General features: G+C 41.2%; 1 protein-coding gene across 1 annotated transcript in view; it reads right to left on the bottom strand.

Annotated features, from left to right (window-relative positions):
- The window catches only part of tmem198aa (transmembrane protein 198aa), a 40,793-nt gene extending 25,939 nt beyond the window's left edge, over nucleotides 1–14,854 (bottom strand). Inside the window, exon 1 of the mRNA XM_074659590.1 lies at nucleotides 14,425–14,854. The gene's annotated coding sequence lies outside the window, so the exon portion shown is untranslated. The remainder of the gene's footprint in view (nucleotides 1–14,424) is intronic.
- Between the last annotated feature and the right edge of the window lie 2,739 nt (nucleotides 14,855–17,593).

The following is a 17,593-nucleotide window of genomic DNA, read 5'->3' as shown; positions in this document are numbered from 1 at the left end:
AGAAGTTGCTGCAGAAATGGTCAAACTTTGACGAAAATACTAAGGTGAGGAAAGATGAGGGAAAGCTTCTGGAAACGACTTCCCTTTTCACAGCATTAGAAACTAGAGACTTTCTTTGCCAAGGCTGCACATTCCCTTAAATCTTAAAGTATTATCATTTAAAGGAACATTGTGTAACATTTCGGGGGATCTATCAGCAGAAATGGAATATAATATTCATAACTATGTTTTCATTAGTGTGCAGTATAATCACCTGAAACTAAGAATCATTGTGTTTCCGTTAGCTTAGAATGAGCCCTTCATATCTATATAGAGAGTAGGTCCTCTTCACGGAGTCCGTCATGTTGCTTCGCCATATTTCTACAGTAACCCCGGCAAACACTGGCTCGGTCGTGTCGAGAAGTTAACCCCCATGTTGCGAAAACGTGCGAAAACACCTGCGAGACTCGCTGCCCGACGACCTATCCTAACCATTCGAGGTCAATGCCTAACCTGAACCATATCGCGAGAGTTTCGCAACTTATGGGTTACCTTCTAGACACGACCCACTGGCTCTAGCGAGAGCCTTCCATGTTTTTACGTTACCTGAAGGCCACCGTAGTTCTCCGACTACGTGAGCCGCAGAGTGCAAAACCGTGGTACCGCCAGCCACCGTCTGAATCCCCTTGCTCCTAAAGTTGCCTCACGTTACCGCAGTCTTGAAAAGGAGGAGTGAGTGGTAATTGGTTACAATCTACAACCACACCACTCAGTGCCATCAAATCCTACACACTGTACCTTTAAGAGAGCACTACCTTTGCCAAGGCTGCACAATCCTCTAAATTTAAAAGTAGTATTATTTAAAATAGGAAATGTTGAGAAATGCTACATCTACTTCTGGATCAATATTAAAATACATAAAGTAATTGACACTCATGGGATATGTGTGGATATGGGATATGTGTTTTTTTCATTCTGTTAAGTGCAAAGGTTCAAAGGAAAATAGCAAAAAGAAAATGCCTTATTTATTATTTTGCAAGTTAAGAAATATATATATATATAAAAAAAAACATGATAGACACCTGCATCCAAATCTGCAGTTTCAAACAAAACGCCTGCACTAGTTTGTATTCCATGCAGAGTGGGTCAAAAACCTGAAAAGTAATTGGAGGCATTCCAGTTCATAATTGGCTGTCTTGGAGAGACAGAGACTCCGAGGGTGAAACAGATTGTGAAGACGGCAGCTTAGTTCCACCACAGGCGCCCTGACTCAGGAGGAAGATTGAACCGAGAACGCACGACAAGGGCCGCTACCGCACTGCCAAAACGAATCATGAGTGAAAATATGCTCAAATGTTTTGGTCTCTAAAGCTGCCTTTATAATCCTTTCTTTTTTATTTTCTTTACAATAAATATTAAGCCGAGACATCTCGAGTCACAAAGGACTTTTTTGCACTTCTCAGGCATTATAATATTTCTAACTTTATGCGACTGTTATCTCCACAGTGATTTAGAAGTTTACTCTTTACCAGATGTGGAAAAACGTTTATTACTACAATTTCTGTTTCTTCTTTTTCTAATTTTGTACGTCCCCTGCCTCCAAAAATCACACACGCAAACAAAAATGCATTTCTTTGTAACATAAAGTCAAATCAGATTCAGATTACTTTATAGTCCATTACATTTGCATAAAATGGAAATTTGTCTTTGGCACTGGCATAGAAGACAATACAAACCATACACAACAATACACAACATACACACACAACAACAATTATGCATCTTAAGTGGCAGTAATAAAAAAAGCGCTGAGTGGATTGTTCTTGTTCTTGTAGTCCATTGAAACATCACAACAGGGCATGATACCCAGCAGTAAATACATAAATGTAGATTAAAATGAGTGATGGTGTTGGTTGCAGAATGTCCTAAGAAGCAGCCTTGATGCTTGGGTCAGGGGCTTACTGGGGAAATACGTAAATAACACATAAATTGTTGGAGAAAGTGGTCGGTTGCTTAGTTACACAATGCTCACTAACAAGTAAGCTACGTGCTACGCTTGCAACCGTTGACACCCCCACAGTCTCAAGGAGACGTGACGGAGATAATGTCACACAATTAGTTTGATTCCAAACAAGCCCCAATGAGAAAAAAGTAATATAATAAAATACAGATTGGTGATAATAAATGAAGTATTATAACACAGTATGATGATTTTTCACTATATTAAAAAAATATATATTATTTGTTGCGTGCAGATTCTGACCTGACTCTACCTCTGTTCACTGCTGCTACACCCTGAGAGAAGATGACATGATTAGAAAACAGCCCACCAATAAGGTCAGAACGAGGTAGAAGGAAAAACAGCATATTATGCAACAATGTCACGTCCTGTCTGTTGCTATAACAACCAGCAGCGGCACAAGGACCCTGCAAATGGGAAACGGGGCTCGTCTCCATGGGAATGTGCATGTTAAGAGCCAATCCCTGATGGTTTCTTTGAGTCTCCTGGCAGCAGACGGCCCTGACCTCTGACCCCATTCAGCTAGTGCCTCTTTATAATTCACCAACATATTAGAGGATGCACTGAACTGAGTGCATTATGGGAATAAAAAAACAGTCCCATCCTTGATGTTTAATTTCCAACGGTAACTAGTTGCCCAAAACCTTAGAGTTTTAATGGATCCGAATATAAAGTCTACAGTAACCTACAGTGAGCTTTAGCTTTATAAAACAACCATAGTAGATTTGAATAGCTTTCATACTGAACAGCAACACTTCTGAACATTTCTGAAAAAGCTGCAGCTAAGATGAGACTTAGTCTCAGTTGAGCTGTGTGCTAATTTTTGCTTGTGTGATTGATGCTTTGTACTAATTCAAAAGCAGCCAAAATTATCATGGGATTATAGAAAACATGTGGGGAAAGACACATCATAAATTAATATGAACGCAGGAAACAGCTCAGTATTACTGTTGGTTTCTCTGTATGATAATAACACACATTTATGGTTCGGTGCACAAACACTATTTGTTCTATATATGTTCCCATAGAGACTGAACTACAGATCTAATTATTACACTGCTTTCATAAAATGCATGTTTAAGTTGGCACATGTGATGACACTCCTGTCAATTGACATCGTTTTTCCTGTGAGGTAAATTAAGACGATGCAGGGAAATCTAAATAATCATATTGCAGCAACACAGCTTTGCACAGCATCACGGCGTTTCATTTTTTCGACTTGAGAGCTCGTATGTAAACTCTGCAGTGAAACCGACATCTAAATGCTGTTTCGCAGGCTCGCTTCTCCGCCCTGCACGCTGACAAACGGGGAGCACTGAATCACATCGCAGCACCTCCGACACAAATCACAGCTCACATGATGATTTGCTCAGCCGTTTCCTCGCCTGCACGCCTCCCATCAGCCCGGCAGCCCAATAATGTTAGGTTACATATCAAAACCACTGGCAGCGTAATAACCTTTCTGCGTGCTGATGTGCTCTCTGCTGGAGTTTTTGCTTCTGCTCCTCTTCTCCTGAGATGAGTCGACAGTCTGAGGTCACGGATCAAATCGGAACACTGCTGGCACTGTAATAAGGGTTTTATGATTTCTTCTGCTGCTGTATGCCAGCTTGTAGCTCTGGCATCCAACATGTATTTGCAGTGTGACTTCACCTCCCTCAAGTCTATGACTTTTACAGTTCTATGAACTGATATATAAATAGTTGAGGTGAAAAATGCTGCTCTCCCTGAATGACTGTCATCGTGTGTAAATACCCGACTCTGTACTTGAACACTAGATTATCATTTCAAATACAAACTGAAGTAAAGATCAAACTGTATTCTGCAGAAATTCAGAGGAATGTGAAGAGGAGTGACTTTACTGTGAAGTGTGTAAAAACTTTTCCCCCTCAAATGTACTGCGAGATAAATTATATTTTCTAATCTTCTACTGATATGGGCAAACTGACAGGGAGGGAAAAAAGATGAAGGGTTTGAAAGTGTTTGTGCCTGTGTGTGTCTCTAGGTGTGTGTGTGTCTATGTGTGTCAGCATGAATATTTCAGAGGCCCCACACTGAGTGGTGGCGACAGAGCATCATCAGAACGAGGACACACTGCTCTCCAGGGTGGGGATTGGAAGGGTTGGACAGAAAGAGAGAGAGAGAGAGAGAGAGAGAGAGAGAGGGAGAAAGAAGGAAAGAAAGGCACGGAGAAAAGAACGAGAGCCAGATCAGCGGCAATGTTTGGACAAAGGAGATGTTTCACAAACAGAAAAACAGGAAGATTTCACATGATTAGAAAGTCTCTGCAGGTTAGAGGAACCTCGTCCTCTTTTCAAAAGTGGGTTTGCGGGGAAACAACAAAGTTAAAATGAATGCTTCTTCAAAGACAGCGAGTCTGACTTGACAAAAAAAAAATAAAGTATATCTTTTTATCCTCCCGGCAACTTTATAGGTCGGCTTCCTGCTTTTTCAATGTTTGCAAAGGCAGTGTTATCCTCGACAAAACCTAGTCTAGTTCCTGTGCCAAGAAAACATGACAAAACAACAGAAGTGATGGAAAGTTAAAGCCCTGGAGGCTAACGTATATATGGTTCACTCTTTATTGGGACTGTATACTGGTATTGAGCGAAAATAATCTCCTTGAAAGTGTTCATCACATGATTTGTATCAGCATTACAAAATCAACATGTTTTTTTCTCTAACTTGTTGATTTGTGAAAGTTAAAGAGGACCTATGATGCTTTTTCCCTTTCCTTTAGTGTGTTATATAGTGTTTTATGCATGTAAAAGGTCTGCAAAGTTACAAAGCCCAAAGTCCACGCCAAAGGGAGTTACTCTCCTCCACAGAAACACTGCTCCTGAAGATCCTGAAACGCCTTGCTTGAAGCCCCGCCTTTTCTTCCGTAATATGGTGATGTCACCAAGTAACACGTTTACAATAATAATAATATAATATTGAAGAAAAATAATTAATACCTGCCTAGTTTGGTACACCCTCAAACAAAGCTAGTTAGAGCGGAGCTGAGTCCGAAGAGTTTGGTTCAGTCGACCAATCACAACAGAGGGCCGGCTGACCAATCAGAGCAGACTGGGTTTTCGGAGGTGCTGCAGCATAGCCGGTATGAGAAAAATTTAGTTTTTTTTAACATTAAAGCATGTAAACATGTTCCAGTAGAAACCCAAAATACAAGTATGCACCTGAAAATGAGCATAATAGGTCCTCTTTAAATATCCGACTATGATTCCTACAAAGCTCCAATATGAGAAAGCACAGTTTTAGTTTATGGTTTTAGCTCCATTCATCTAGGGTTCAGAATTTGTCTCAGAGATTTCTGCCTCGACCCCGATACAACAGCTGTGAAGTGAATTTTCAAAAACAGCAGCAAGCCTTTCGAGAAACATTGGTGTCATTACTCTGGATAATAAACAGACCTCGCTCTGAACAGTTTTCACTGGAACAACTTTCTACTGAAGAAATGAACCCCAGAAAACTGACAGCGTGTTCTGTGAAATGTCCAGAGTAATAGAAACGGCTTGTTCCTGAGAAAGTGATGTTATTGAATTTTTTGTTTTGTGGTTTTCCGATGCTACGAGTAACACAAACAAAAATTCAATCAATGCTATTATATTGGATATCTATCTATCCATCTATCTATCTATCTATCTATCTATCTATCTATCTATCTATCTATCTATCTCCTACATACTCTATGGGGGTTTAACTCTGGTATGAAGCGGTGATATTGATTTTTAAATGCACCTAAGTGTACTTAGCTCAGCACATTAGACCAAATATGAGATCACGGCTGTAACTAATGTCAGTTACTTTTGTATCCGATAACCTGTGTGAGGATAAATTGCAATACATCCTCCCGTATGGAGAATGGAGTTCAGTGGGTTATAGTTCAGTAGGCTAAAAGCAGGATGGAGATTTAGCCTGGGTTACTCTAAGGTGAAATGTAGAGGTGAACCTGTTAATACCACTAAAGCTATTACTGAGATATCAAGCCTTTTTTCCCTGGCGATACTACAAACATGATCGCTGGATTGTAGAGAGAGCAACCTTTTCTCCTATGTGTTGTGTCCACATTGTAATATTTTACAGGAAACACATGACCACATAAATTGGACAGGAATGCGTCACTGCTTCTGGGTAGCTGATGTGTCATCCATGGACTGGAATTATCTGACATTTACAGTCTTTGTATTGTCTGACCATCCATGTGCTCATTCTTCTCTGCACGGCGTAGACTCACACCCCAATACGACTTAGGATCTTGATTCTGAACAGAGAGACAGTGATAATCATGTCATGGGTATTATCTTCAGAGCTTTCCATAAGCGCCGACTGCCGTCCAAACAGCCGACTACTCATTTAAGTCCGACCGGCTACTTTATTATATTAATTTTATATTTTAATTTGATTAACAAGTTGAGATTTGTTATGCTTTACGACCACTAGCCGCCGCTTAAAAACAATGCAAGCATGATGATAGAGAAACGTGCCTATCTGTCTGTATCAGTGTATGAATGTGTGTGTGTGTGTGCGCGCTCAGCTGAGAGGTTGTGTCCTGTAGAAAGCGGAGAGTCGTCTTCAGCGTTTGACAAATATTAGCAAAACATTTGATGACAAAACACATCAAGGGGACATCCTCATTAGACGGGGCAACTTCGGAAAACACCGGTGGCAGCAACTTCAGAAATTGCGCAGTCAGCATTAAAAAGCACTTTTAAAGCATTTTAATGTCTGATAAAAAACTAATGCCAGATGTCCAAAATCATGTTTTAAAAATAAAATATAATGTAACGGAATTTCCTGCAGTAATCTATATCATCGAGTATATATGGTTTTTCCATATCATACATTTTATCCGTGGTTTATATTTTTGGATATCCTGCCATTGTGTCATTTTCTCATGCTTTGTGTGTAACAAAGTGAATGTTCATTCTTAAATTATACCTGCTTACTGCCCTACAGGTGTGGAGTATATCAGTAGAGAAGAAATGGGAGTGAAGGTGTCACTAGATAAATAAAAAATATATATATGAAGAGCTATTTACAGACTGTGGGATAAAACTAATTCTCCTGTACAATAATGCATGCCCCCCGGAACCCCCTTAGCTGGCTACTTTGTCCCACTGGCTGGCTACTCCATATCCTAGAGGAAAGTCCATCCAATTTAGAGAAAGAGAGAGGAAGAGCATTCATGTGCATGTGACAGTGAGTGTTGCTGATGTCATGGTTACTAACAGGATGACTGTGTATCCATCTAGCCCATCTGTCACTGGGGAGACTACTACAGTGTGTGTGTGTGTGTGTGTGTGTGTGTGTGTGTGTGTTGTGAGAGGAGGGTGTTGTCGGGAAAGCAGAAAGAGACTCGGAGCGTTCCAATCTGCTTAAGATTCAAGACAGATCTGACATGAGTGAAATATAACAAAACAGTGCTATCTATCTAGCATCTGTTCTCACGCTCATCTGCTGCAGAATAAAGACAGCGAGGGATTAATTCACAGAGTAATTACTGTTATTCCACAGACCACTGAGATGTAACATAATATTATCTCACTTCTATCATTCAATCAAATGCCCTTTATTTCAATAATGACTATGTGATGTGTATAGCTCTATAAGTGCAGTACATGTGTACCGGTGACCTTTTGTTATACAGGAGGATGTTCCTTACTGTGATAATAGGTATAATAGGCAGCATTCATACCACTTACCACCGTTTCCCTACAATGGTTTACTACACAAAGCTTTGAGATGCTTTATTAATGTCGGCAAGCGCTTGGAAACAAGAGAAAACTATTAAGTTAATCCTTCAAGTTGTTTATGAAGGAAAACATTTGAACACTTATTCTGTTTATTCACTCACTTATCTGTTTTTTATTCGATTTATGTCATTGCTAATTGCATATTTGGGGGTTTTGAATTATTTGTTGGACAAAACTAGCAATTTCAAGTGCTTGGGCTTTGGGAACTTGTAATTATGCACTACTAGTTTCTGACACTTCATAGAGTAAACGATGAATTCATTGATCCAAACATTTTGTCGCAGGCCTACAGTATTTCTTAGCGAGCCAAACTGTGCCGTTACACTGCTTCCTGGTCAGTTGGCATAGCAACCAGAAAAGCACAGATAGCCTTGTTTTATTGGAAATGCCTCCACTGTTGCATCTTTGATTAACTGTACTGCTTAGCCGAGAGACTACAGTATTAAAAGCCGCATCCTTATCTTACTGTAATTTAGTTTTACAAGTCTTAGTTGAGATTGTCCTCGCCTCTCTTCATAGCCTCTCTACTCTCTACTTCCAAATCAATTTCCTCTCTGCGCATCTCTTTCTTTTTGAATTTGAATCATGTCTTGATCACATCTAACGGTCTGTGGTGCTTGGTGTAAAAAATAAATATGTTGCATAAGCACAGACAAAAATGTGAACACCAGTAAAAAAACATCACTTCCTAAAAGGCAATAAAACGGCACAATCTTAACAAAACGCACGTCTTTTGATAAATAAAGCGCCGACATTGGTGGATAAATAGATGCGAGAAATGTTATAGCTCTATTATCCACACCTGTGGTATCAAGAGCCATTCGTGTCCATTTCACTGGCAAATTGAGGGGAATTAAGTCAGTGGGAAGCAATTAACAAAAACAAATTTGGTCACAATTTAAACAGTTTGAATTCCTTTCACCGCTTACAGTCTTTTACTTCATCACTTCCTTATCAGCATCCAGATAAGCTCTTTGAGTTCTCAGCCCCCTCAATCATGCATACATGCATTTCATTTGCCTTCTTTTTGTATCCGTGAAATAAAACTAAACCAGAGGACACTCGCAGTGAAACAGCCTCGGCCCGGGTCATTTGGCTGCGCGGGTCATTAGTTTTAAATGCAGGAGGGTGATTTGTATTGGAGCTGTTCATTTTCTCCTCACACTCTCCCTCTCTCCCGTTGAGCTGCGGGCCTATTGAAATGTCGGAGTGACCTGTAGACCCCTCATGCACCCGCACACCCACAGAAACACAGAGAGAGAAAAGTATGTCCACTATTCAACACATAATGTCCTCATCTCTAGCTGATCGTTCTCTCAAACAAATCCTTTAGCAAACTACCTCATAAAGTGCAACACAACAAGCATGAACAGAAACTGCCTTGCCGTGCAGTCTCTCAGGTGTATCCTCAGATGTTGCATGTGTACCGTGGGCAGCCTCGGAGCACTTAAAGTGAAGTGATCTGCAGTGTGTGTGTGTGTGTGTGGGTGTGTTTCCGCCTGCATGTTGGTGGCCTCAGCATTGATCCCCCTCTAAGCCGTGGTCATTGCTTGTGGCCTGAAGGTGAGGTGACAGGGGAGTAAAGAGGCTTTAATCAGATTACAGCTCATTCTCTGTCTTTCACCGCCTCTCTTCCCAGCATCATTTATCTCACTGCTGCTGCTTTCAACCACTTCTCTCTCTCTCTCTCTCTCTCTCTTTCTTTCTTTCTTTCTCTTTGCTTGAACACTAGACCTACTTTAAGCCACAACGTTAAATTTGTCTTCAATCCCACTTGGATCCATTTGTCTCTTTTCCAAATGTCCCCCATGAGCTGATGGTGGCTGTTCAGAGCTCTGTGACTGCACATCAAAATAACACCCCGAATGCAATATCTTTTTACAGGTATTCAGGTCAATCTATTTGACGCGCAGCTGAATACATAATGTTTCTAGCAGCGTAAACACATTTGCCATTTCTTTCAAAAACCATTATGCCTCCATTTTCCTACATAATCATCTTCATGCTGCTTGACTATGCCGTTTCTGCTTTCAGCGAGCGGTAAAAGAAAAACATTTTACTCTTACGTTTTTCCTCTGAAGGTGCGGCTGCCTTGTATGCTCAAACACTGGGGATCTACAGTACAGCTGCTGCTGCTTTTTGGCAGTCGCCATCTTGGTATTTTGCAACCAGAAGTGACACGAGAGCGTGAAGCAAGCAAACGCTGAGTCAGACATTTTTTTTAGGGGATCAAAATGTTTCAATTAACTTTCATGAACTGAAAACGCAATGTGAAAGGGTTAAAGTTGTAAGACGAAAATACGGACAACTCCCAAACCGGATCAATCACAAGGTAGCCACGCCCTAAAGCATCCCCTGCTTTATGGTCTATTTGACTCTAAATAGGACCATCATTTACTAAATGAACATCATGCTGTATTGAAGAAGACTTGAATCTAGCGATTGAGACCATAAACTCATGTTTGCAAGAGGACTTGAGCAAATATACTTGGTTCCTGTCCTCCAGTGGCAAAACACAAAGTACATTTTTGTCTGTGATGGTGTGAAAACAGGACAAGAGGCTCTGTGGCACATACAGGAACACAGTTTCTCTGTATAAATCCTTCTATCTGTCGCTGTTTCTATCAGCCGTGCTGCTCTCAGCTCTGTCTCTCTGTAGACCCGTCCTCAGTTACTGCATTCAATTGTAGTTCTGTTGGCTTAATTCGCTCCATTTATTAGTTGATATTTGCCTGCCCTGCACACAGATCCACATATACATAGAGTATTAGAATGTATTACAAATGAAGAATATCCAATGACCTCACCAATTCCTTAACCAGACTTAAGTTATACATCAGCCTCATGAAGGTCAACCAGTATTTCCTGTTCCAAAAATGAATAATCCTGAGTCTTTGCAGTCAACACATAAAGTTCATGTACACACAACACACACACAACGTCCTGCATCTGCACACACACACACATATTTTTCAGATATTGTATAATAATGCGTCTACAACATAAACGTTGGCAGATGCAGCAGATGTGTCTGGACGGTATGGAGAGACTCTTTTAGCTGCAAACCAACATGACAGCCAGGCACACACTCACACACACACACACACACACACACACACACACGCCACATTGCCAGAGGGCTCTTACACGCTGTGAGTCAGATCTGGTTGGAACTAGTTGCTCTCAACCTGACGCTGTCCTCATTACACTGACCCCGTCCAGACTAGTGCATGCACATTTAGAGTATATAGTGCCCGAATCATTAAATGGACATCCAGACAGCATACTGTGGGAGCTGCACAACAAACAGCAACATATGACCTGTGTGTGTGGAGTGTGCATGTGAATACGTCAGTGGGAAGGACAGCACTGTGGTGTGTATTAATGGGATTAGGATCGACTTTACCCTTTCTCTTCGACTCATCCTTTCCCTTCTAACTCCTCTCCCCCATCTCTTCCTCCACCCTGCCCATTCCTCTTCTTCAAGTCCATTTTCCCCCATTGTATGGTAATTCTTTTTGTTTGTATTCATCTCAGTCCCCACTTTTCATAAGCAATAACCCTACCCCTTCTACCTTTTTTCCTCCTCCCTTCTCTCTTTTCACTTCACTCTTAGTATCTATTGCTCTAATCACACTCACAGTCCTTCCTCTCTCTTTCTCTTTAACCTTCCATCTGTCTCTCTCTTTAATATCTAACAAAAACACTGAGGCCTGTTGCAGATGAGCTCTGTCAGACGGAGAAGCCCCTGTAGACGTGTTGTGCTCGGTCTTGAGTCTGACTCTTTTTGGCTCATGTTCACTGTACTTACATAACCTGTCATCAAGGCACGGCGCAGTACGCAGCAACACAGGCAATCCATGAATTGTATGAATGAAAGTCTCTATGTTAGCATACCTCAACACCTCAACACTGAGATCTAGTAAAGATTTTAGATCTATTTTAATACTGATTGGTGATGGGGCAATTTTTTTTTACAATTACTTGAAACAATATTTGTGAGGTTGAACGCTTTCCTCTCCAAAAATAGGGATGCACCGATTTATCGGCCAAACATCGGTATCCGATTTTCACCTCGTTGACTACAATCGGCCTATCGGCAAATAAGATTGCATTCACCGATGGCAGTGGCCGATGTTTATGTGTTGTGTTGTGTTGCATTCAAAACTAAATTCCTCACACTGAGTAGGTAGTTGTATACAAGCTAAAGGGGCTTTTGAAGCACTTATTTATCATGTGAAAGAAGGTTATATTAAAGCTTGTTTCATAAATTTGTACGATTTAATTTGTTCTCATTCAAGATATGAATGAAGGGCTGAATGAACAACAAAAAAGTATCGGTATCGGACAAATTGTTATTTTAAACGTCGGTATCGGCCCATAATTTTGCAATCGGTGCATCCCTTGTAAAAATGCAGATGTTGTTCTTCTGGCTGTTTGAATCCTTAGGGAGTCTAACCATCACCAGATTTGTCTGACTTGTGTCAGCTGTGGAGAGAAAGGTAAAATGCTATAAAAAGAGACAGAATTTGTGACTTCTGTCTGGCCAGACTTTTCATCAGCTCAGAGTCTGTCACTTTGGCCGAAGTCCTAAGTCTGAGGACTGCTTGGCTCTCGGTTATGGTGACATAACTATCAGCAAGGCGCCATACGGGGGGCCTCATTCAAACTATTTTTTAATTGGCTTTATTCCAGTGTGTTACTTTTCACATTTCTATCCCCTCACTATCTCCTCATTATCTTATCTAAAACAAACCAATCATTAAATGACACTGAGATTTAATGCAATATCACGAGCTGTCATTAGTCAAACCTCAAGGAATCGGTGTAGGAAGAGCATAGTGCAAGAAAATAACACCTGGCAACCAGAGTACCAACACTGGGTATCTTAGGTGAATGGGTTCTGGCTGGAAAATTGCCAGCAGGACCATTTGGACATCATCGGAAATGAAAGGTAAATGTTAAACACTTTCATTTTGCTCAATACCTCCTGTAAACAGCGCCCTGTTTGGTGACCCCCCAACTGCTCCAGTGAAGCAGCACAGAAAGCTTGGTGCACACTGAGGTGAAAGTAAATATATGTTCCTGAAAATACACGCTTGGCTACGTTTTATCTGATAAATGGTGGTAAAAAAAAATGAGATAAAGATCTACAGGTTCACTGAGCTATTCATTTCCCCAAAAACCCAAGACCACAGCTTCAAAGTTCAGCCCAGGAAATGAGCCACAAACTGAAGGAGAGCCTTATTAAAAGATTTAACAGCGCTACAAAGTGAGAAGCTCTGTGGGTTGACATCAGTGCACTCTCTGATGCATCGCTCGGTCGAACAAAAGCACACAGTCAGTCAGTAACAGGCTGCACAGTGGTTTCCTATCACTATTATACACTCCGTCTTATTCATGGAATCTTCTTCCTCCGCATCCTCTATTCAGATACTGCACAACCTTCAGATACATCATTATATCTCAAGAGATCTCCAGCTCAGGGATACCTTTTTCTAATAGGCTGCGCCTAGGAAAGGCCAAACTGGCCCTTATAATCTGGAAATATAAAGACATCTAAATAAGAGTATAATCAAACTCTCAATGTTATGCTCTTTACATCTCTTGTATTTCTCACTCCTTTGCTGCAATATCAAAATGTACAGTATGTAACAAGTCGTTTCTTTTGTTGGGTTTGTGCGTCTCCTCCTTGCACCACATTGGACAGCTCTGCACAAATACAGCACCAAACATACATTATTATTATTAGCACCACAAAATATGGTTTATTTATGTCAAATGGTTTAGTTTTATGAATAATGTTATCTTGAACTGCAGAAGTGGAGAGAGAGAGAGAGAGAGAGAGAGAGAGAGAGAGAGAGAGAGAGAGAGAGAGAGAGAGAGAGAGAGAGAGAGAGAGAGAGAGAGAGAACACACACAAGTTCAAGCTGTGCCCTTTCCAGCACAGTACGTGGTGCAAAGACAAACATTTGCATTTTTAACAAAGGAAATAAAAAGGAAAAAAAAAAAAATGCCTGCACACTTAGCTCAGCAGGCTGGCTGCCTATAATTACTTCTTCTTCTTTGCTACAGCAAACTGCTAATTATGAAGATGTTTCATTTGCTATTGCTGTAACACGAAGAAGAAGAGGAGGAGGAGGTGGAGAGAGGGATCCAGTGAGACAAGAACATGATTTTTTCCTGTCTCTGTTTTGTTTATGGATAAACTCCTAGATAGATGGATAGATAGATGTGAGGGATGTGACTTTTCTGCTAGTGCAAAATCAATTTGGCTCCCACTGTTTACACCCTGTCCAACCCAATTATGCACACGGGTATCAAATTCAGAGTTTAGTCTTTTCAATTATTAATTCCTATACACATCATGAAGGATTCATCTGGCTGCCACTGATAGAGGAAAACCAGCGAGAGGTCTGGAGGTGCTCGTGGTGTTGAAGCATTGGAAACAATAGAAGGGAAACAATAGGAGGAGAGGAGGAGACAGACAGTCCTGCATTGTGTGTCCAATGTTCAAAGGCAATTACAGTGATGGGCATGATGAGGATCTGTGTGCTACACAATTATTACCAACAGGATGAAATGTGCTTCCTCTTTGAGGATGCTGGGTAACAGATAACAGGACACAACACATGACAGTTAATTAGACGTGAACAAAGAAAAACTCACCTCAGAAATGCAACATATTATTTCCTTTGTCACTATCCCAGACTCTTAAAGAGGAAAAACTGCTTTTTTAAAAAAAGAAGAAAATAACATCCAACATTATGGTCTCAGTGACCCAAAAAAAGCAACTCCATTTAAAGCCTGAAGCTGAAGATGAAACAATGCTCAACTCCACTTGCTGCCTCTCTGCCTCTCTCTCGGTGTCCAGACAGACGCACCGCCGTTGTTTAGCCGGTTTACCCTCATGTAATATTGAACACTATAATAATGGAGCAACGGTGCAACGGGGAAATGGAAACGCTGCCTTGCGGATTTTTTATTCCGTGTTTACATCACGCCGTTTCCTATTATATCCCTCCTTAAACCGAGCAGCAGTGTGTGTCTATGCGCTGCTGCTTCCTTTGTGCTCTCTGTGTCTCCTAGTGATGTGTCGGTCGCGAACGAGTTGGCTCTTTGAGCCGGCTCTTTTAAGTGAACGATAACGGTACGTGTCCACAGCTTCCGTGCGTTCCACGCTTCCCATTCATTGTCTATGTAAGCAGCCACGCTATGCATTCTGGTAGCGTGGCGTCGCGATTCGAGAAACGGAGCGTCACAACGCCCGCTCCTCATTTGCATAAAGTTGAGGGCTAGTCTATTTTATGTAAATCAGGGGGCGTCCAACGCGACTTGCCGCCTCTCAAAACTCCCGAGAATCTTTTAAACTAAACGTTGTCGATCCAAAATAAAGACAGATTCAGCAACTGCGTGGCTTATTTCTCGCCTCAAATGTTTTCAAAAACACATTTCGGAGAACTATTTTCATGAAATAAGAGTAGAAAGTTTCCAAACGAGCCTCCATACTGGTTCCGGTTTGAAAGCTGGGAGCAGCAGCCAACGGCGGGAAAGCGTTCGTCCAATCAGGTGGGGAGAGCCTGTCTAGCGACACGCCTACCAAGCGTCCAATGTTGGGAAGTGTCGCGTTCCCAAGCGATAAAAAACGCCCCTGTGGACACGTACCATAAAAGCTGGTTTTTCTTTTCTTTTTTTTTTATTAATTCAAGGCAGAATGATAGGACAATTTTCTCCGCGCCACGGGCACTCCATGCACTGACTGTGACTGAATGTTGTGTTAATGACGTCCGTGCGACCAATCAGGTGAGTGACAAGGATCATACCATCTAGCAAGGAGGGGCGGGGCTGAGCAGCGCGCTGACGGTCTACAGGTACAGAGCAGGAGGGAGAGGGAGGGAGAAAGTGAGTGCGGTGCACGAATAGCAGACAAGATGAGTCAGTCGGAAACGAAGCAGCATGTAAAATTACGGTATTCTGGAAATTATAAGGTTTAGTATAATTATATTGAATAATTTAAGTGATATATGTGCACACATACTAATTATATGTCAAAACAGCTAAAGCTAAATTTGGCTGAACTATAAAAGGCAGAAGTGGTAAAAAATGAAGAGCCGTTTGGGAGCCGAAAGAGCCGGCTCTTCTTGGTGAGCTGAGCCAAATGATCTGGCTCACTAAAAAGAGCCGGAATTCCCATCACTAGTGTCTCTGTGCTCGCTGTGGGTTAAACCATTCCCGCGGCTCCAGAGGGGGTTGCAGAGGAGAGGAGAGCTATTCATGGGGACGTATGTATGGGAACGAATGGGCTTGGTGACTCGTGGCCAAATGTTGTTATTGTCGGGGATCAAGAGACTGGGGGGAGGAAGAGATGAGGGGGGGAAAGGGAAGGAGGGAGAAAGAAAGAAGAGAGAGGGGGAGTTAGGATGCAGAGGCTTTACTGTAATCACAATCTAATGCAAATGCAATGAAAAACCAAGTGGTATGTGCAAAAACAGCATTTCACATTTCTCTCCAGTTTCTTGGCAGATTATGACCAAACTGTGTAATCACACCCTGCAACACACTAAACCTCTCACATGCAAGTCTGGTAAAGCACGCCTCTCACGCTACTAGATTATGCAACAAAGATATAATTACATCCAGTGTAATGTTAGGGGGGAGAAAAAAAAAAAAAACATAAGTACAGCCTATATAGTCTTTTAGGGAGCCTTTTGTTCGGCTGCCCATTGCTTTCCTCAGCAGCAGCAGCACAGTGTTGGTTCAGGACCCTGGAGAGCTCCCAGCCTGCAAACCAGCCACATGCAGGGTCAATACATATTTGTGGTTTATTTCTCATCATAAAATATGATTTATTTTAAAGGTCCCATATTGTAAAAAGTGAGATTTCCATGTCTTTTATATTATAAAGCAGGTTTAAGTGCTATATAAATACTGTCAAACTATCAAAACGCTCAATATACGGAGAAATACACACAGCCCATATTCAGAAATTGCACGTTTGAAACAACCTGTTAGGATTTCTATCCATTTGTGATGTCACAAATACAAAATATATAGATCATTATACGGTTTTAAACATAAACATTCTAAATGCGTCTCAGAAACATGGACCCAAACTGTTGACTAGCAACGCAATTCCATTGCAATTCCGTTGAAATGCACTAAAACGGAGCGTTTCAGACAGAGGGGTAAATACAGGCATAATCAGGCAGACAGTATGACGAAAATAAAGTTTTTTTTTAACATTACAGCATGTAAACATGTTCTAGTAGAAACACAAAATACAAGTATGAACCTGAAAATGAGCACGATATGGGACCTTTAAGAATATTTTGTGGGGTTGATGTTCACCAGGAGAAGGGGATTTAACAAATTTAGCCTAAACTTGTAGAGTAAAGACTATGAATTAAGTCATAATATTACTGGGAACAGCCTGATCTGTGTGCTGATGGCTGATGACACCCCTCTATACAGTAAGTCTGCAGAGCCTCACATCCTCTTGTCAGACTTCTGCAGCCAAAAAACAGCCAGATTTTTTAAAAGTTGAATAACTCACTCAAAGCTCTGAACATGCTTTTTGTATGTGGATGTGATATGGGTCAATGACGCCATCTCCTGGAGAGCTCCCTTTGGTGATGTGTGGAAGCTGAACACTTTTTTTTTTGCACCACATAAAACCTATTTGTATTCTACAGTTGCAGGAATAGTTCAGTGTATCCTTAGAGCTATTGATTTTCCTGGACAAGATCAGGGTTTCAGAGCTGGTCCTTGTCATATAGGGCTGCCTCTTCTTAATCAATTTTGACTAATCAGTTGTTTTGGTCTTATTCGACTAAGATTT

The sequence above is a fragment of the Sebastes fasciatus genome, chromosome 14 (genome assembly GCF_043250625.1).
Source record: "Sebastes fasciatus isolate fSebFas1 chromosome 14, fSebFas1.pri, whole genome shotgun sequence".
Lineage (NCBI taxonomy): Eukaryota > Metazoa > Chordata > Actinopteri > Perciformes > Sebastidae > Sebastes > Sebastes fasciatus.
The sequence above is the reverse complement of the archived record's forward strand: the minus strand, read 5'-3'. Positions and strand labels throughout refer to the sequence as shown.